The sequence below is a fragment of the Epinephelus moara genome, chromosome 22 (assembly GCF_006386435.1).
Source record: "Epinephelus moara isolate mb chromosome 22, YSFRI_EMoa_1.0, whole genome shotgun sequence".
NCBI classification, from domain to species: Eukaryota; Metazoa; Chordata; class Actinopteri; order Perciformes; family Serranidae; genus Epinephelus; species Epinephelus moara.
In genome coordinates this window covers 2387049-2408939 of record NC_065527.1, presented here as the reverse complement: position 1 = coordinate 2408939, position 21891 = coordinate 2387049, and the positions used below count along the sequence as shown (strand labels likewise).

The 21891-nt window shown below is 44.4% G+C and overlaps 1 long non-coding RNA gene across 2 annotated transcripts in view; it reads right to left on the bottom strand.

Annotated features, from left to right (window-relative positions):
* LOC126384516 (uncharacterized) overlaps positions 1-21891 on the bottom strand; it is a 632363-nt gene that overhangs the window by 477507 nt on the left and 132965 nt on the right. The gene's annotated exons all lie outside the window — the stretch shown is intronic.

The window sequence follows — 21891 nt, the reverse complement described above, 5'->3', positions numbered from 1 at the left end:
TTCTTTCTTCCTTTTTTAATTATGGTCACATTTTTCGTTTGCATGAGGCGACTCACACCTTCACAGGAAGGTTGATTATATTCCAAGGCACTGAATTTCAATGCCTCAGACTGCCACTGCTGGATTCTTACTCTACAATAGTGTGACACATACTACAGTTCACCTAGCAACAAGTCAACGCATGGTAACAAAAAAATAGTATGGCTATTAATTTATACAAGCTTGAGGCTTGATGATTCAGAGGCAGGTGTTGGCAGGTCTCATCGCAGTGTGGCTGTTACAGCGTGGAGAGATGAGTTGTAAATACGTTTTGCGTTCAACAGTTTTTCAGTTTCTGTGATTAGTGTGATGAAATAAAACCACAGAAAGTGAGAGGTGACATCAGCACAAACATTACAGTGGAAAGAAACAAGGAAACAACAAAAGCTCAGGTTGAAAGTTAAACTGTTTTGTCGACAGTGAACCCAAGTGTAAATTTTTGCAGTAACGTTAGAGCTGCACTGATAAATATTCTTCTATGAGGAGTGGATCCAGTCACCATGTGACAGCATGGTCTCACTGACAGTGACAAAGACAAAGAATTATCGGGTCCATGTTATTGGTCCGACAGCCCATTAGTCCGACGGTCCGCAGTGCTGAACGGCTCCTGGCAGCCGTATTTCTGCCTTAATGGTGCGCCGCGACCGGCTCTGGGTCAGCTGGGAAAGGCTTGAGGCAAAGCAGGCTCACAGCTTATGTGTTTGCCACTTTCTTTTTCATTTTAACCCACACCATGATCTTTTCCTGACCCTAACCCTAACCAAGTGGTTTTTGTGCCTAAACCTAACCAGACCTTAACCACAGGGCATCATGATGATTTCGGAACGGACTTCGGAACAATGAGTTTAAAATGGTCCGAACAATGGATGTCGGACCAATGGGCAGTTCCCGAATTATCACCCCTCAGGGTTTGAAGTTTCAAGATTTAAGATTACTTAAGATTATTTGTCCCGAGGGAAATCTGTCTTGGACACAAAGGCTGCTGCATAAAAATACAAATACATATACATATAATACATACAGCTCCTCTTGACCCTATAGTGTCTATTTGACAGGAGCAGTTCGTGTTCTGAATACAGCATTTGAAGGGGGGCGTTCCTTCCTCCTTCACCTCCATCACTTTCATGACTGTGTGGAGCAGTTTGCTCATTTTCAATTTTAACTTAACTGATAAAGCCTAGAGGGATCAAAGAGCATGGCGATATTCAAAAGGGTCCCTTTAACACCCACATCAAGATATCTGGATGAAAACAGGTTCTAGGTACCAACGAGTTTCCCCTAAACTGAGAACGCTTGTTTCTCAGTAAATGTTTTCTTCCTTACAATCAATAGACTAAAAATAACAGGCAAAGCTACAGTGACATCATCCATGGGTTTGTGGACTTCTGCTTTTAAAGCCTAAAGTTTGACATTGCCGGTGTCGTCATCTTGGTTTTTTGGAGACAGAAGTGACCATATTTGGACAAGAGGCTGTGGAGGAGCGAGGGGTGGATCTGAGAAGCTGAGGACACTTTCAGCAGATAAAGTGTCCTGCCCTTAATTATGCGTAACTCTAAGCCTTAATGAAATGTAAACATGAGTTACATAAAAATGTACTTCCTGTACAGCTGTAATGAACAGGGACATGAGCTAAAGAGACCAAAACCGCTTTTTGTACCAGACTGTAAGTGTGTTATTTTCTGCTGTTAAGTATGGCACTTTAAGAGAGGGGTCTGTAGGGATTCTTGAGCCAGCCTCAAGTGGTCATTAGAGGAACTGCAGCTTTTCACACTTGTGTGTTGGCTTCATTTTTTAGCCTCAGAGGTTGCTGCTTGGACATCTTAGATTTTAATGTGTCAGAGTTGCAGGACACACAACTCCAAACATCACTGAATAATGGTAAACCTCTATGCGATGTTTAGCTTGTTTGGGAGTTTAGCTTGCTGCCCCCAAGTGGCCAAATGATAAAAATGATTACTGTGACTTTACATTTGAACACCATATCACCCCCCTGCAGAGGCGGAGAGCCACTGTTTTTAGATGTGCCCATGTGCGAGTTTGAGAGGGCGGGGTATCTGACACTCTGTTAATTCAGCCAGTCACTTCACAGTAGTGGGAGTAGTCAACATTTCAACCAGCTAGCTAAGCTAACACCAGCTAGCATCTGTGTATCAACTCCCCCACCATAATGGAATATAGTAACTTCAACCACTGCTCATTTTAGAAGGACCACCTTAAGAAAATGTGTTCTTTGTTTAAATTATAGCACAATTAACGAACAATGAATCATAGTTGTTTGTTTCTGGCTGCCAGCATCAGCTAGCGGGGCTAGCCTGCTAGCTAAGTTAGCTTAAAAGTTGTCTACTTCAACTTCAAAATGATAATCTAAACAAAGAACACATTTCCTTGGAGCGGTCCTCCTAATGTGAACTGTAATTAAAGTTGCTATATTCTCTGTAATGATCCATGATCACGGAGCTGATAAGGAGACCGTGTTAGCCAGCGAGCTAGTGAGCTCAGCGGTAGAAAAGTTTCCTACTTCTTCAGTAAACAAGCATTTCTGATTGCAAGGGTAACGTAATTTTTACAACAACGATCTAAAGTATGTATTTAGTAATCTCCGTCCGTACAAAGTACAGCTGAGAGTCTGATACTTGCACACATCAAAGACAGTGGTGGCTCTCCGGCTCTGCAGAGGGAAGTTTCTCTTTAAACATCAATATCCCTGTCAAATGAGACACCTGCTCTTGTCCACGTCGCTGGTGATGTAAGTGCAACTGTTTCAAAAATCATTTCTCATAATCTGCTTACTGTCTGCTGCAGACAGGATGCTGTAACAGGCTCTGTTTGCTGGAGGATTAGCATCCAGCACAGACTGCCACTCTCTCTGCCACACTGGCATTGTTCCTTAATGACAATAACACCACTGTGTACAAGTGTATGTATCATTGAGTTATTCGTGCCAGAACGCTTTACATAACTCATCCAGTCTCATCTCTACGGCCAAGTCTTAACCCTAAACCAGCCCAGACTGTGTAATCTGGACAAACGCCCTCTCTACCCACATCTTTCTATCATCGTCAGAACATTTGGTCTTCATTATGATAAAACCACACACACACATAGCTCTCAGTCCCCTCACTGAGTGGAGGCAGATACTATTTCAGTCTTGTCTTGGTAATCAACTCGTCAGCACAGAGGCAGGAGAGCAACCAGCAAGTCTATGAACTCTGTCTATCCCTCTCCTTCTCTCTCTCTCACACACACACACACACACACACACACACACACACACACANTCTCTCTCTCTCACACACACACACACACACACACACACACACACACACACACACACAGACACAGACAAGCTAATCAGGAGGGTGACTGGGACAGCGTCCATGAAAACTGGGCGACAGGAAGTTACAGCCATGTCACAGGAAATAGGATGTGTCTTTTCCCGGGGCTGCAGTATCCCTGCGATTAGAGGGAGCAGATTGAGCTGTCCCTTTGCATTACACACACATACACACATCGAAAGCCAAGCACCCAGACACACATGTGGACACACTCAAACGCAGGCAGACATAGACGGGAAAGGGACGAGAGTTACGACACGAGGCCGAGCACACACACACACACACGCACACCAATGCACAAATAAACAGGTTGTGTCTTATTTTGATCAGTGGAGGGGACTTCCTCTTCTCAGTTTGTTTAGAGCAGCAGTGAGGGAAAAAGTCCGGAGATAGTGGGTGACCATTTCCTCCTGTTATGACTACCACTGGTCCATAACAATTGGGCAAAACACACACATAAACACACAGACACGTACACACACACATAGACATGATTGTAAGGTTGATACTGTGACATCAGACACAGACCTTCTTACATTCCTACAGTGAACCTTCACATCGGTTATTATGCCTCCTTAACTGTGACAGCCATGACGAGAGGTGTGATGTTTTCTGGTTGTCACTCCATCCGTTCATCCATTCATCTTATTCTCGTGAACATGATATCTCAAGAACATCTTAAGGGAATTTCTCGAAATTTGGCACAAACATCCACTTGGGCTCATCGATGAAGTCATTACATTTTGGTAGTCAAAGGTCAGTGCGGCTTTTATCCTTCACATTCTTGTGAATGGGATATCTCAAAAAAAAAAACTCAAAGAGTTTCTTCAAATTTGGCACAAATGTCCACTTAGACTCAGTGATGAACTCATTATAATTTGGTAGTCAAAGGTCAAGGTCAGTGTGACCTTTTATCTGTCACATTCTCGTGAATATGATATCTCAAAAAACACCTGAAAAGGATTTGTTCAAATTTGACACAAACGTCCACCTGGACTCAGCAGAAGGTCACTGTGACATCATGTAGCGGCCTTCAGCTCCTCTGCGTTGTTGGGTCTGGTGTCTCACATCTTTCTCTTCACAATACCCTATATATTCTCTATGGGGTTTAGGTCAGGCGGGTTTGCTGGCCAATCAAGCACAGGGATACCATGGTCCTTAAACCAGGTATTGGTACCTTTGGCAGTGTGGGCAGGTGCCAAGTCCTGCTCCGCGTCTCCATAAAGCTGGTCAGCAGAGGGAAGCATGAAGTGCTCTAACAGTCCTGGTAGACGGCTGCGCTGGCCTTGGACCTGAGAAAACATAGTGGACCAACACCAGCAGATGACATGGCTCCCAAACCACCACTGCCTGTGGAAACTTTACACTGGACCTCAGGCAACTTGGATTCTGTGCCTCTCCTCTCTTCCTCCAGACTCTGGGACTTTGATTTCCAAATGAAATGCAGAATTTACTTTCATCTGAGAAAAGGACTTTGGACCACTGAGCAACAGTCCAGTCCTTTTTGTCCTTAGCCCAGGTAAGACGCCTCTGACGCTGTCTCTGGTTCAAGACTGGCTTGACACAAGGAATGCGACAGTTGAATCCCATGTCCTGGATACGTCTGTGCGTGGTGGCTCTTGAAGCACTGACTCCAGCTGCAGTCCACTCCTTGTGAATCTCCCCCAAATTCTTGAATGGGCTTCGTCTCACAATCCCCTCAAGGCTGTGGTTATCCCTGTTGCTTGTGCACCTTTTTCGACCACATTTTTTCCTTCCATTTAACTTTCCATTAATGTGCTTGGATACTACAGCACTCTGTGAACAGCCAGCTTCTTCAGCAATGACCTTTTGTGTCTTACCCTCCTTGTGCAGGGTGTCAATGATCGTCTTCTGTCCAGTCAGCATTCTTCCTCATGACTGTGTAGCCTACTGAACCAGACTGAGAAACCATTTAAAGGCTCAGGAAATCTTTGCAGGTGTTTTGAGTTAATTAGCTGATTAGAGTGTGACACCATGAGTCCGCAATATTGAACTTTTTCACAATATTCTAATTTTCTGAGATACTGAATTTTGGGTTTTCATTAGCTGTCAGTTATAATTATCAAAATTAAAGGGAATAAACACTTAAAATATATCAGTCTGTGTGTCATGAATCTATATAATATATAAGTTTCACTTTTTCAACGTCATAATTGAGGAACAGAAGGGGAAACATTTGGTCAGATACTGAACAGCGACACTAATCTTGAGTGTCCACCTTGAAACTGTGCTGCCTGTATAGATCTTCTTTGTGTGAAGCATCCATGTTTTCACAGACATGGATGTAAACTGTAAGTATAACTTTATTGGTTCTCAGAGGTATACAACCATGAGGATGTAACTCTAGTTTTTTGTGTGATTTTGTCCTTTTGTACCAAAACAGTGTGGGTAGCAAGCACAAAAATCTGATTTTAAAAAAGACAGTTGAGATATATATATATAGTGAAATATACCTCCTTGTTTTCCATTATTCTATTTAAAACTCATCATTTATTACTTTGATTAAAAATCTGCCAACCCACGTCTTTTATTTTTCTCTGAACTTTTGTGTATGCACAGTCAGAGCAAACAGAAATTCAGAACATATTCTCCCATAACAACTTTCCACACCTGCATAAGCACCTTTCTGTGAACGTGATACTACACTCTGCTAATGTGGATATCTACAGCCAGTATTTTGTGCAGATATATCACTGTTTCTGTCCGACACTCCAAATGGAAGTATTTAATGTCTCAAGTCTCCATTATCATGCTGCAGTGGAAAAGCCTCGAAGGTCCCTGACACAACAAGCTGACGCTCGGTCAGTGTTGGCTGTCAGCGAGTGTCTGTCGCCCTAGTTTTTTGCAGTGTGTCCTGCACCATTGGCTCTAGTCAGCCCTTGTTGGCTTTTTCAATCTGTTGAATCTCCGTCAAACGGATTGAAGGCCATCGCTGAATGAAATTACTCTGATTGGCAGTTCAGCTGCGTGCATGAGAGAATAAACACAAGTGAGGAAAGTAAACAAAAGGGCTAAAGTCAAGAGGGCGTGAGACTGAAACAAACTTGATTTTTTTAGCCATGGAGCTCTTTAATAGTAACAGTTTTTTTTACTGTTTTTGTAGCACATGGTAAATATCCCCTGTACTGTCAACATCGGGTTGTGTTGTCTATGTGCTAACTGGCTAACTAGCGTCTTGAATCCGTCAGTCTACAGACTACCATTACCTGCTGGTATGGGGAGTTATGTCCTCTCACGTCGGCGCAGAACAAAGGTGTTAGTTGGTCGCTGGCTCTAGTCTTTGCACTGTCTTCAAGTGCAACTTTTGGCCTAGACACAGGCGACATGAGACAACGAAGCAGGGGGCCTTCATCGCCACTAGTTTTTAATGTCAATTTGGTGCCTTAAGGGCCTGTGCACATGCCACGTTTGATGCTCCATCAAATCCACTGTTTTTAACTCTATCTGCCATTGACAAGATTTTCCATCAATCTGTGTTGTCACTGTTAGAAGATAGGGGGCGCTGTTACACATCTTGTGAAATAGAACAGCACTGCCAGTCCAAAAACAAACAAAGATGAAGATCTGCTGGAAACCGGAAGAAGATGTTGTTTACAGAAATGCAGCAACTTGAAAACTGCTCCAAAATGCCGGCACCGACGATAAAGGTTTTGGATGCGCAAGTCAGGGAGATGTTGACGAACTCAGACTCAGACACTTCCTGTTTTGATTAACATTCTGAATCTGATTTGGACAAAGAAGTAAGGTGTAACCAATCACAGCCACCAGATATCTTTCCCTTCTCTCGTAAATATCAGTCTGTGATAAATATGGAGGAGAAGTTGATCCTTTTAGTGCAGGGATGTGTTTATATTTAGTGAACTGTGCTTTGCTACCACTAGATGGCACAAAAACGGTCCATGATTGAGGACAACAGGTCTAACTTAAGTAGAATTAAGTATAAGGTGCAACAAACCCAGAATGTGACTTCCTTATGTGAGGAGGCAAGCCCAGATTCAATATGCAATATACCTGCCATATTCTGTTGAAAGTTCCCAAAACAAATAACATCTCAGGTCTGCTGCAGCCAAAGACAGAGACAATCTACGAAAACACTAAAACTGGACAATTCTATCTCTACATCAGGTCTCAATGCAGCTGTTACCCGACCCACTAATACACCTGAACCTTTCTGTGTCTGCTGATTACTGCTGTCCTGTGCATGTTCTTGTTCTCTTGTTGCTGTTTTGCTTTGCCTGTTTGTCTCACCGCTTGTACCCTTGTTCTGTTGTTGTATTGCCGGATGTTTTTCTGCTAACTACCTGCCTGATGCCTGCGTGCTACACTGCAGGTCATTGATCATGGCTGGTCACATGTAATGCTTCTTGTGATTGTTTTTAAGTTGTGGTGGTGGGATATGTATGTGCTGCTGCTGTTTTTAACTTTTGGCCTTTCTTCTTTACCCTCTCCCCCCGAGAGGCTTTGTCTTCTGCCAGGCTGCCAGTGACGTAAATATGGACGGTGCAACTGGTGTAGCGCTCCGAGGCCCAGAAGCTGTCAGAGGCCCATTCAGGAACGTGATTTTTTGCCACTTGGAGAAAGAAGTCTGTTGTGGTTTGAGTCCATGGCAGGTTGATGGATTAGTGTTGATAAATGTAGTGCTGCTGGCTGCTGTCCATGGTGCTGATTAAAGGCTGCAGGAGTGGAGGACACTCCTCATTCAGTAACAGGGGCGACTGGTTTGACGTGTGATGTTCGGCGGAGGGATGTTTTGGCCCTACTTTGCTGGGAGAAGAGCTGACAGCAGCTCAGGGACCGCTGCTGTAGAAACTCAAATCCAGCCACTGCAAACCCCTGAAGGGTCTGATCCTGGACAGCCCCGACTCCACACCACATCAGGAAATGTTCTGTTGCTGCTGTTGCACAGGTCAGACCCAGAAAAAAAGAATTTGGATTTGATCTATCTGGAGGGATCGCCCAGGTAGAGCCTATGGGGCCGAGCCTCCAGACAGCCACAGCCAATCTAACCCCTGGTTGTGTCATGGATGTATTAAGAAACCCTGATACAGCGTTGAAGGTGGGACCTGTTCAGTCCTTTGAAAGTTGCTCAGTGGTGCATGAAGCCAAAAAAGCTCTATTTATGTGGTTACCCAGATGATAAGCGCTGCTTCCACGTCATTGGACCAATAGAGCAGGCGCACAAGACAAATTCGCTGGCTGAGCCGGCTACCTCCGATTTGGCGCTCTGCTAACTTGAATTGGCATGAAAGTATTTAATCTCGCGGCTCCTCCACACTTTCTAAATGTTATGAGACCTAAAGGATCAAATCCTGACCAGGAAACAAGTCATTTTGCTGGGGCTATGACGCTCAAAAAAATGTATTCACTGATTTACTGACATGTCTAAGTCTATAGGAAGAAGGTTTTTTTGGACCCAATGGCGTCATGTGACAGATCCTGGAAATTGCGGCACAACTGTTTGGCCACTACAAAAATTGACTTCAAAGCCCGGCACACTTCCTGGGGGCCTGGTTTGTGTATGTGCGCATGAGCTTGTGTTTGTTTGGGCAAGGTGATCGAGCACCCAAGAAAAAAAAAGTGCACCTCCGGCAATGACAATTATGTTTCACTGCTGCAAGCTGTCATTGTAAATACAAATTTGTTCTAAATGGCTTGTGTGGTTAAATAAAGGTTAAATCAATAAAAAAACAAATAAATCTATCACACCTTGTACAGACACTGGTGACTGTAAGCTGGTTGGCAATGTGTGCAACAGTCTGTGAGGAGTTCTAACATGTGAGTTTATGTGTGAGAAGTCAGACTCTGACAGGTTTCCTACACCAGACCTCATTACATCTTCCTTTGACTTGTGTCTCTGTACATTCATGTGGTGAAGTCATTCAGCCTTGGCACAAACACAATTTGTTCTTGCTCAAATTGAAACATGTTGAATTTGCATACATACACCTTTGCTTTAGTTTGCACTGCTTGGAGTGAGTTTGTGACTATTTGCATCCACTCAGGTCCTCCCATTGTGGCTTTGTAGGCAATCTCTCAGAAAGGAGAGAGAGAACTTGAGCCTATATCGGTATAAACGGCGCTGAATAAATGTATATCTTACTTGAAAATATATTGATATATTGTACCTAGTCGTTATATCGCCCAGTCGTAGCTTCTTGGTTAACAAAAGCTGATAGCAGATCTCAGCTGAATCATTGAGTTTTAGTTGTTTTGACTGTAACTAAACAGATTTACTGAGAGGTTCAAAAGGATTTTGATCAAATTCAACACTGGATTCAGATTTGATAAAATGCTATTGAACTCCAACCCTAATCGCATCAAAGGTGGACGTCTCAGCTTGACAAATCCACAAACCAATATATCAGTCTAAAGCTACCTCAAACACAAACAGCAATGATAGATATTCTCTTAAGAGCCATTTAATAGCATTAGAGGGAATCTGATTAGCATTTATCAGATTAGTATGTCAAAGAGAGTACCGTCTGCAGAGCTACAAAACATAGTGAGAGGTAAGACGGAAGTTGCAGGAGGTACTTCACATGAGGCTAAAGATCAGATGATGATGTGAGATAGAAATCTCTGGCTCTGCGAAGGATACAGGAATCTCAAGGTAACAATGTGCAGGGAGAGAGAGACAGGAAGACGGAGAGAAAGACAGACAACAATGAGCGATCCAGAGAGAGAAAGTGATATAGTGCTGGAGCGCCATGTCCTGTTGATATCCTGCCACACTGCAGTGCTTTACCTCATCCCCCTTATTTAGATTCACGGCAGGCCCTTCCTGTGTCCCCGAGAGACCTCGACCTGCTCTAAATCATTACAAGATGTTTTCAAGGAAAAGAGTGTGAGACTGGAGACACAGACACTGGGAACAATGACAAGGAATACAAATAGAGTTACAATATACAATCATCTTTCGCTGACGGAATATGATAATCTGATTTGCAGTCAGATTTCAAGAGAAGGAATTTCTTTTTCACCTGTGGTTTGAAGCAATAACAGATCATGTTGCAGTGCTTGCAGTGTTTGTGGTCTCATGGCAGACGCTGATGTTTCAGGCACGTCAACAACTCAAACACAGCATCCTCAGATTGTACATGACGCTGTTCACAGACAGAAGGTCTTGTGCTGCCTGCAGGCCAAGGAATAAGTACGATTGGCTGCAACAGTTTGAGCAAACTGCAGATAAAAAATGCTTTGCAAATTCCAAAAAACAAGCTTATAAATGGAAATGTCAAATGCAAAAGCTACAAAAACCGTCCTCTTCTACATAAAAACCCATCATCACCAAGCAGTTCAGTTCAGTTCAGTTCAGTACACATTGTTTCTGTCTCCACAGTGAAAAGTTGTGGATGGTACCAACAGAAGCGTTCCTTAGCGTCCCCATGTTTGGTCCCCCCTCTGTTGGGGTACCTAGCACACAGATCTGGTACTAAAAGGTGGAGCTGTGAACACTGCAGTCTGATTGGTCAGTAGAGGACGGTCACTCTGCTCAGGGCTGAGTTGTGTCTGGTTTTGAGGCTCATGTAACCACTGTTCATACTGTGGAGAGTTTTATTAGTAAACTGTAACTATAAAATGAAAGGATGTTTTGCTGCCTCTCACAGCAGCTGGAGTCTGAGAAAAAATAACTTCATTCACTGGGCCGACTGCCGGCAACTTTTAAGGTGGAACGTTAACTTGTAATGTTACTCAATGCATGAGTTGATGACGTGAATCCATCAGCACACCTTAAATTTCACTGTGACAACTTTGACCATCACTTTAGTTTTTATATGACACACACTTTTAGTAATGACTTTAAAAATATAGATTAATTTGGAGCGGATTATGTGAAGGTCATATATTCTAATCCTCACTTCCTGTGGGCTACAGCAACACTAAACCCCTGAGCTTGCCTGAGAAGGACTAAATGCACAAAGCTGCTATTTTTAAATATCCCATGGAGAGAGACTCTCACTGCAGCCTGTTCTATTTTGTTCTGAAAATGTGGGCGTGCAGCCTCGTTCTGTGGACGATAAACCAGGTGCAGACTTCCATCTGTGTCACCGCTGATGAGGAAATACAGCGAGTGCTGGACGGAGCAGTGAGTGACAACAACCCCGCCCACATTTAAGAGGACTGTCTGAACAGACCGAGGGTCTAGGTACCATGTCTGAAGGCTTACTGCTGGTTCCAAAGGTGCTGGACTGAAAGGGTTTGGTGGAGATGGGACTTAATAGTCCGCTGGTCATCATCATTGTCGACCAAACATCCTTTGTGTTTTCTGTTCATGCGCTGTTTGGTCCTTCTTGACCACTACAGACAGAGGTTTTCCAACACAGCCACTGATAGATATGTATTTCAAATGATAAGTTACATAAAAAAATAGCTACATCTCATTGGCTGGCTGTAAACATACAAGAATGTCCATCTAAAAAGTGGCGAAAGACGTTGACACAAAGAATATTTTTTATAACTGACCAACAGCATGCTGACACACTGATAAACCCAGTTATCAGTCCCACTAACCCCACTGCTGCCCTCATATAATTAGCCTGGTGTTATGTTGCCGTGGCTGTGTGGTAATGAAGAGAGCTTGTTACACGGTTGGAGAGACACTTAAGAGGTGCGAGGGCTTTCATTAGGCTTTGGTTATAGGGATTGTTAGCCATGCTGGCAGCTGTTAATTGCCACTCAGGAGGCTTAGGTCTATAGTGTAAACCTACATATGCATGTGTGAAGACGTACCTGAGGTATTCAGGTCGAACTCACCATCATAAGGCCTAACAAGGTCACGGCCTTAGTTGTTCCTTGATTCAGACAGCACCAGGTCATGGCTAATAATATGTACGGTATGGTCTAGGGTTTGTAAATTATATAATACATCCCTATAGGAAATGTAGATCTCCAATGTATAAATGAAACATCACATTGACATTTGCAACTATGCTAACCATATGTCGTGTGCTTTAAATGTTTACAGACAGCTTTATTTTTTTAATAATCTAGTACTGTTATTTATTCAATATGATGTTTTTATTAGCCTTTAACTAACACCATTTCCCATCAGCCCTAGATTATTGTGGCTTTAAAGCCACGGCTCAACAGAAGAGGAAAGTCAATCAGTGAGTCGAGGGGAGGCTTTATTGTCTTCACAATTTATTGTTTCTTATCTGTGAAATTAAAGTAAATCAAAGCTTTGTTTCCACTGAGGGAAATGGTTTCAGCTTACAGAGACAGACAGGAGGTCTGCGTCACTGTGACGTCGATTCAGCGCAGAAGTATAAATCCTGCTTTAGTGTTGCTGGAGAGATGCACACTGGCGGGGCTTTTCAGAAGAACAGCGTTACAACTTGAACCTAAATCGATATAAACGGTGTCTAAATCTATATCTTGCTTGAAAAGATATTGGTACATAGTCATCATATCACCCAGTCCTATGAACGCCACGCAAAGCGACAGCGATGAACTGCCCAGTTCGATACACACATGCACTCATGCAACATCTACCACAACAAACCACAGAGAAGCTCAGATTGCAACACACACAGAGGGACGCCATTACTCCACTGTATCTTTACATAGGTAACAGTCTTTGCTGAGATGTAATGCTCTAAAGGTCACATACAGAACCTTTCAGGAATGTTAATTCACAGATATTTTGTATCATTAATAGATATGAGACTGAATGAGCTGTTTGCTCAGAACAGTTTCTGTTCTTATAGTAATATGAAGCTATTTTTTCCCTTTCCATGAGTCATGCTTTAGTTAAGCATTATCATCTGTAGCCTTATTATAACGTGTCATCATATCTCTGCCTCTGCATTAACACTTTTTTATCCATTGGTCTTATTAATATAACAGACACACACACACACACACACACACACACATACACACAGACATCCAGTGACCGAGCAGCTCGCCTGTATTTACACAACATAAGTGGATCTCACACATGCACATAGACACGAAAACACTTTAAGTAAAAATAGTAAGTAAGTCAAACTGAACACACACTCCTCACAGACGTTCACAGGCAGACCAGGACACGACTATCTCTCACACACACACACCAACAGTTAATCCAATAAGCCATGGGAGATCAATTCAGGCTCGGGGAAGCTGGGTTTAGTTACCGAGCTTCTCTCTGTCAGAGTGGATGTTACCTGGAAATGTGATTCAGAGTCAGAGAAAGCAACGGGCCTAAAGATAGATCTACTGTTCTAGTCTATCAGTCCTGACACTGACGCTGTGTGCAGGTCGGGGCTTTTTCGTTTAAACCAACGCAGATGTTCATCCAAACGCAGGATTATTTTGCCCATATCTGGAGAAACACTCAATATGGTCTTTGAGGTTTTCAGTACTCTGAAACTTATTGTACATCATTTGTCTCGAAGAAGCTTTGAGTTCAAGTCAGCGTCTGACGGAAAATGTCCACCAGACACAACTTGGTAGTGTCCCAGCTGTCACACGGCTGCAGGGTCAAGAACCAGTCTGGCAAAAACAGACAGTGAGTGAGAGTTAGACGCTCCTCTGGGTGGACGCTGACACATTGGGTGTCTGTAAAATACATACAAATCTGGAGGAAAACCTGCTGCGAGTCTGGAGGAGTGCTGCATCTTGGGAGAAGATTGATTTCCCAGCATGACAGTGACCTCAAGCATAAAGCCAACACTACACAGGAATGGCTTCAAAACAACAATGTTAATGTCCTGGAGCGGCCAAGTCCAAACCACAATACAATTGCAAGCTTGAGAAGCTTTGCAGAGAAGAATGGAAAACATTTAAGGGTCCAGATGAACAAAACTGATACAGACACATTATAAGTTATAAAAGAAAGAATCACTCAGAGCAGCTTTAATTATGAGGTTCTTGTATTACAGGAGGGTTTCCATTTTTGTTTTTCTACTTATACATAACTGGATCTTATTGAGAGACGCAGATCAGATTAAACTACCTGACAGTGAACCAGTTAAAGGGACAATTCACCCCAAAATTCAAATAAACAGATTTTCCCTCTTACCTGTAGAGTTATTTATCGATCAAGATAGTTCTGGTGTGAGTTGTCGAGTGGAGATATCAGCCTTAGAGATGTCTGCCTTTTCACTTAAATATAATGGAACTAGATGACACTTAAGATAATACACAGACCTCGTCGTGAGCAGTTTAATGTAGGAACTATTTTCCTCCTAACGAACTACACCACCTGCATGACTGTGCAGAAGGAAGCGTGCATCAATGTTTACACTTTCTGGTCACAGGTACCCCAAAGAATCAGCCAGTCAGTATTTACCTGCACAGTTAAGTGGAGCAGCAGTCACAGCTGGACGAGGACATTTAACTGGACTACTGTCCTTGTCCCAGTATACAAGCACGGGAGGGGAATCGATGCATTGACCCAAGTATGTGCGACTCCTCTACGATACGTGGAGATATGCCTCCTTTCAGCTTGTTAGTATTGGACCTTTTTTCATCACAGACCAAACAAGTGACCGTCGTCCAGCTGTTCCACCACTTTTTTGAACAGGTCCCCCATACCATGTTTTCCACCCATCCATGTATTCTAAAACATCTAACTCTCTCAGCTGACACAGCGTGAACTGTGTCTCCTCGTCCGTTTAAAAAGTCACGGCTCTGGATGTAGATTTCTCCATGTTGGTACTGGCTTCTTCTTCTGTTACGCATTTAGTGCTTTCGACATGTTAACATGGACTTTAAAAGTCCGGTTTTAGTCGGCCTGCCACTATAAAGACATTTCTCTAATGTCTTGGAAACGCAGTGACCAGATGCTATGCGACTCTCCCGCCGGAATTCCACTGGATGCGTGTCCGTTGCTGAACGGCTGTGCTGGTTATCCGCTGCATGCTCCGCCGTCCGTCAACACCCACCGGCTGCGTTTGCTGTGCGGAGCGGTGCAGCTCCGCCGGACAGCGGGAGTCACGAGGACCCACGAGATCTCACGAATTCACGCATAATCGCGAGATATAACAAGATGTAGTTTCTATAAACAGAACCACAAAACCAGAGGAGTAGTAGGAAGACATCTGGGTGCACCTCCATGATTAACATCTCCTCGTCCATGGTGTCAACGGGGTGAAATGACGTCTGAAAACCTCTGACCTGTTGACTTCAGGCCTGCCTCCGCCCATTATGATGTTCTCAAGGTGTAGTGCAGGGAAATATGATCCGCCGTGAAGACTGTGTATTTTATTTTGAAAATTAGCCGGATGTTTTATTTTGTTTCTGTGCACGACTTCCTGCCCCGCCCGATCTGCTGCGTTGTGCTCCTGCGTCCGGCAAAAATATAAGTCCAGAGTGCCGCAGCTGTGACGGAGCCGGAACGCAGCACAGCCGCAGCCGGTGGAAGCACAAACATTGACTAGAACTGAAACGTATCGACTCCGCTGCTGTTCCGGAGTGCAGACGCAACCCACACGCATCTGGTGAAATATGGGGGTCCTCTTTCACATAGAGCTGAAAGAGGACCTGCTGTCATAAACGCTGAACCAGAGCATCCTAAACATCCTCAATGGGTGACATGTCTGATGGGTATGCGGGCTGTGCAAGAACTGGGATGTTTTCAGTGTACAGATCCTTGCAGCATGGGGCCATGCATTATCATGCTGCAACATGAGGTCATGGTGGCGGATGAATGGCATAATGATAGGTTTCAGCATCTCGTCATGGTGTCTCTGTGCATTCAATCTGCCATCAATAAAATGCACCTGTGTTCATTGTCTGTAGCTTATGCATGTCTCTGCCACAACCTCACCGCCACCATGGGGCACTCTGCACCTGGATTTATCTGTGAGGAGAGCGCTTTTGCCCACTAAAGTTAGTGATGATGAAGAACTGCTGTCAGGTCCAGACCCTGGTGAGGACAATGAACGTGCAGATGAGCTTCCCTGAGACAGTTTCTGACAGTTTGTACAGAAATCCTCCAGTTCTGCAAACCAGTTCTTGCATCAGCTGTTCGGGTGGCTGCTCTCAGAATATCTTGCAGCTGATGACGCGGGATGTGGAGGTCCTGAGCTGGTGTGGTTACATGTGGTCTGTGGTTGTGAGGCTGGTTGGATGTACTGCCAAAATCACAGAAACAACATTAGAGTCATGCAGTCAGCATGTCAAAGGCACGCTCACTCAAAACTTGGGACATCTGTGGTATTGTGTTGTGTGATCAAACTGCACGTACTCAAGTGGCCTTTTATTGGGACCATCTTGGTGTCACAGATTCAACAAGGTGCTGGAAACATTCCTCAGAGACGTTGGTCCATATTGACATGATGACATCACACAGTTGCTGCAGATTTGTCAGCTGCACATCCATGATGAGAATCTCCCGTTCCAGCACATCCCAAAGGTGCTCTATTGGACTGAGATCTGGTGACTGTGGAGGCCATTGGAGTACAGTGAAGTCATTGTCATGTTTGAGATGATGTGAGCTTTGTGACATGGTGCGTTATCCTGCTGGAAGTAGCCATCAGAAGATGGGTACACTGTGGTCATAAAGGGATGGACACGCTCAGCAACAATACTCAGGTAGGCTGTGGTGTTTAAACCATGCTCAGTTGGTACTAAGAAAATCTCCCCCACACCATTACACCACCAGCAGCAGCCTGAAGCGTTGATACAAGGCAGGATGGATCCATGCTTCCATCTGAATGTGGTTTTTCCAATCTTCTATTGTCCAGTTTTGGTGAGAAAACCCGTGTGAATTGTAGCCTCAGTTTCCTGTTGTTAGCTGACAGGAGTGGCACCTGGTGTGGTCTTCTGCTGCTGTAGCCCATCTGCTTCAAGGTTGGACAAGGTGTTGTTGCTTCAGAGATGGTCTTCTGCACACCTTGGTTGGAACCAGTGCTTATTTGACTTCCTGTTGCCTTTCTATCATCTTGAACCAGTCTGGCCATTCTCCTCTGACCTCTGGCATCAACAAGGCATTTTGGCTCACTGGATATTTTCTCTTTTTGGGACCATCCTCTGTAAACCCTAGAGATGGTTGTGCTGAAAATCCCAGGAAATACTCAGACCAGCCCGTCTGGCACCAACAACCATGCCACGTTCAAAGTCACTTCAATCACCTTTCTTCATCATTCTGATGCTCAGTTTGAACTTCAGCAGCTCGTCTTCACCATGTCTACATGACTCAATGTTAATGAGCTGCTGACACATGATTAGCTGATTAGCTATCTGCGTTAATGAGCAGTTGAACAGGTGTACCTTGTTAATTGGCTGGTGAGTGTACATCTATTGAGTGTATAAAAAAAGCGTTAGACACGAGAATTGTAACGGGGTATTTTTACATTTACTTTGACTCTAAACACTTGCCCCACCACTGCACACTGCTTTTGTAGATATTTGTAGATATGCAAATACACACCCTTTATGTTGGAGCATGTAGACGCTCTCCATCTCTTCTATTATTTGAAACATCCGCTCTCCTTTTGCTTCATTATACCAGCATGTTGTTGTTGTCACAATAAAGCATTAAAGCTCTTCTGGTGTTGAAAACCCTCGAGACATAAAACAGCTACAGTATGTAAATACACTCAGAAACACAGGATAAGATATTCACACGCATACAGACACAGATATACAATCAAAGACACGCGGCACATGCGGGCATGCATAATGTAATAAACATACACACACAGGCGGAGACAAACACACAAACACAGACGTCGCAGCCGATGCACGGTGATGTAAATGTGCTGAGTGTGCAGAGGAGCTTTGACCTGGCGTCTCTGACTCATAATGACTTCAAACACCAGTGCAAGTGCAGCGCTCTCAGGCATGCATAAAAAAGCACACACACATACATTGTCAAAGTTAATGCAGGGACGGCTCTGATAAGGGAGTGTGTTTGCACAGTTTCACCAGCCACTTAATCCCTATCGGCCGCAGAGAGGGAATATGAGGTGGGGAAACAAAGATATCACAATAAGAGGCAGAGAGGCTGCTGCTGATGGAAGCAGGAGCATTATCTCACCGGGGTTTGTTTTCGGACGCAAACAGTTTATCAGCTCTAAACATTCAGGAGAAGGAGTGAGGCAGAGAGAAAACAGCCCTGGTCATCCTCCAGGGAGCGGCTCTGAGAGGATCCAGACTGTGCTGCTGCAAAGTGCGAGTGGAAACTATTTCTGTTTCTCCTCCACTTCTTCTTCTCCTCTCTAACACACATACGGTTCATTCAGTGTCTCTCACCCGGTTTGCCCTCCTCCTCCTCCCTCCCTCCGTTTTTTTCAAGCCCCATCTCTCTGCATCCACTCCCTCCATCTCACCTCAGTTCACCTCACGCACTGCCCTCCTTCCCTAAAGTCAACTCTGATGCAGGAGGGAAGGAAGGAAGGTGGGAGGAGAGGGAGGAGAGAAGGTGTAAATACAGGCAGCAGGAGGAAGAGGAGGAAGAGGGACGGGAGGAGAGGAGGAAGTAAGGTAAAGGGGGTGATGTAAGGGGATAGAAAGTAGAGGTGGATGGATGAGGCAGACAGGAGGGAGGAGGAGAGAAGATGAGGGTATGTGAGATGGGAGGAGAGAAGAGGATGGGAGGAGGGAGAGAGGGGAAACAGGGACAGCAGAGTTCAAATCAGTCCAGAGCAAAATGAAAATAAAAACACGATGAAGACAGAGATAAAGAACTGTTTGCACAGAGATGCCATGGACGAACTAGAAGATCACATACATACTGAGAAAAATACATTTTTGTTGCTTTCGTGCAACTGATGCTTTACTGATGCTCGTCATCTAACAGCCATAAACAAAACAGATTTAATGGAAAATTGAAGAGCAGCAAAGAAAAGGAGAATGGAGCCTCGGTCTGCAAACACACAAGCACTTGTAAACAGATCCCGGTCCAACATGGAGCTGCCGGGGCTTATCTAAAGTGGCTGTGACTAACTTATTGAGAGGTGACCCGAGGACACACTCCATAGCCACATGCTTCTCTCAGCCGCTGCAGAACGAGGCTGTTCTATATGCGGTGCGCCCGTCTGACTCACTGCAGTATGGATGAGGGGCGGTGCTTCTACAAAGGATTCACCTCACATGCACCCAGCCCTGGGAACGCATGACACAGGGCTTTAGCCTGATTACATCCACAATTTGTTTATTGTGACAGATCCTGACAACCTGAGTCTGCGCCTATTTCTGGGTGGCTGTGTTGGATGGACTGCCAAGGTGGGCTTGTGTGTGGGAGTAAGTCCAAACAGGTTCTGTTTCCATCACAGATCTAAAATGAGTCATGACGCACGCTCTAATGGCCAATTGTGCAGCAGACTCTGTGTATGAGATACAGTGAGCGTGAAAATGATAGGAATGGTTTGACATTTCAGGAAGCATCTGCTGTCTTTCCCAGAGTGAGATAAGGAGATCACTATCGCTTTCATATCTGTGCATTAAGTGCAGAGCTGGAACCTGGACTTCTGTACCCTCGTTTGGCTTAAAGACTGAAAGCAGGGGGAAATAAGGTCAAACTAAATATGCATAGCTCTAAACTGTCTGTGTTGTTTCTCTTTCATTGATTTGTGGTTTTTCAAGGATCTGCTGCTCAGTGCATGACCTAAAGGGCAAGGTCCAGGTTCATTTCGGGTGTGTTCAGCAACTTTTGCTAGTTAGACAGTGCATAATCTGGGCACAAATTAAGGTGCGAGGGCTGTCACTGTCTGACAGTGGCAGGTGGGGAGTTTGACTGGGGCATTACACCTGTCAAACGGTAACGCAGGTGTCCTAAGGTGAGCTCAGGGAGGACAGAAACCTCCCGTGCAGCAGAAAGGCAAAAGCTGGCTTGATCTTGATTTTCAGCATGAATAGAGACCATGAAAGCTGGGTCAGAAAAGTTACCATGGGGATAACTGGCTTGTGGCGGCCACACACTCATAGTGACGTCCCTTTTTGATCCTTCTCTGTCGGCTCTTCCAATCATTGTGAAGCAGAATTCACCAAGCGTTGCTGCAAGCATTGTTCACCCACTAATAGGGAACGTGAGATGGGTCTTGAGATAGGTCAGTTTAACCCTATAATGTGTTGCTGCAACAGTAATTAGTCCCTTAATTAATTACAGGTGTGTTTCAGGTGTAACATGGATCAACCAATCTGAGCAGAGTGGAGAGGTGAGTGGTTTTCTGCTCAGATGAACGCAGTATGAGCAGTGATGACCCTGCAGCAAATATCGTGTGACATTTAAGCAGCAAAACTAACTTAAATAAACGCCTCGTGGTCGTCCAGTGGATGTTTATGCCAAATTCCTTCAAGGCGTTCTTGACCTTGTTACATATCAATGTTTCGGTCATGGACTTTCCACGTCCACATACGATGTCCAAGGTACCCTGAGTGCTTTGGTTTTTTGACGTTCTGGGACGCCGTGTGAAGTTCTCTTCTTTCAACATACACTTCCGAAATGTACAGTTTGCGTACAGTCTCTTTCAAAATAAAAGCACTATCTCGATGTTTTTTTTCCTTCAACACAGATACGTGGTTGGGTTTAGGTAAAAAGGTTTTGGCTTTAGAATCTTACGGGACACGAACATTGCTCTCTCGGGTGAAAGCTGGTGGTTGTTGGACTCATCCACCACCGCTCCCACCCGCCCTGTTCAGACTTTCGCAGCCTTAACTTTCGTCCTTGTCCCACTGTGTTGCCCTCTGACGCCGTTAAACTATAACAGCAACTGGCCGGTATCATGCTGACGTTAAAGGACACCTTTTTCGTTGGTGTCTGACACCGTAAGTCAGTGCCCAAACGCTGGATTTCGACAGCTTTGGAGTGAGACCAGGCTTATTGAGTGACATGGGGCTCACCTAGGGCACTGACTGGCGCTACTCTGTTTAAAGTCACGACTGCTCACTGGACATGCAGTTTGTGAGTCTTGACAGATTTTGTGCCTGACCTAGCTCCTGTATCATGTCATCCTGTCACATGATCAAACAGAGACTTGACATTAGACAACATACATGTTACCAACAATCATCACTGCAGATCTGTATATGACACACACATAAATCATCACTCACTGAATGAATCATTCATTGTAAAACTGGTCACATATTTGCTAAAGTGCATGCACGATGTCGTCACAAGCAGCAGATGACGACTCACACACAGTGACACATTCTGCACTTCTGTGTGGACGGAGAGCTGAGACACTAAATGTAGCATCAGAGTGCTTCATCGTTGGTGATGAACATAAGATGACTGGCATGGTGGAACTGATACAGCTGGTGAGAGCTGGTTTTAGTTTCTGTGCAAGTGAAGTGGTGTTACTCCTGGCAACCTCCCAAGACCTGAGGATACAGCACACACTGACTGCACCTGACTGGTGTTCTCTAAGAAACGCTTCCAGCATCAAACTCCCCCTCACACCATAAGCTGTAGTTTAGCTCGCTGTGTCTCAGGCCTGCAGTCTTTGTGCTAAGCTGGCCTACACATGTCCCGACTGAGGAAGGAAAACAAGTGTGCATATTTCCTCAAACTATTCCCTTGCATAAATATTTTTTTGACTTGGTTTACATATCGCTGGGA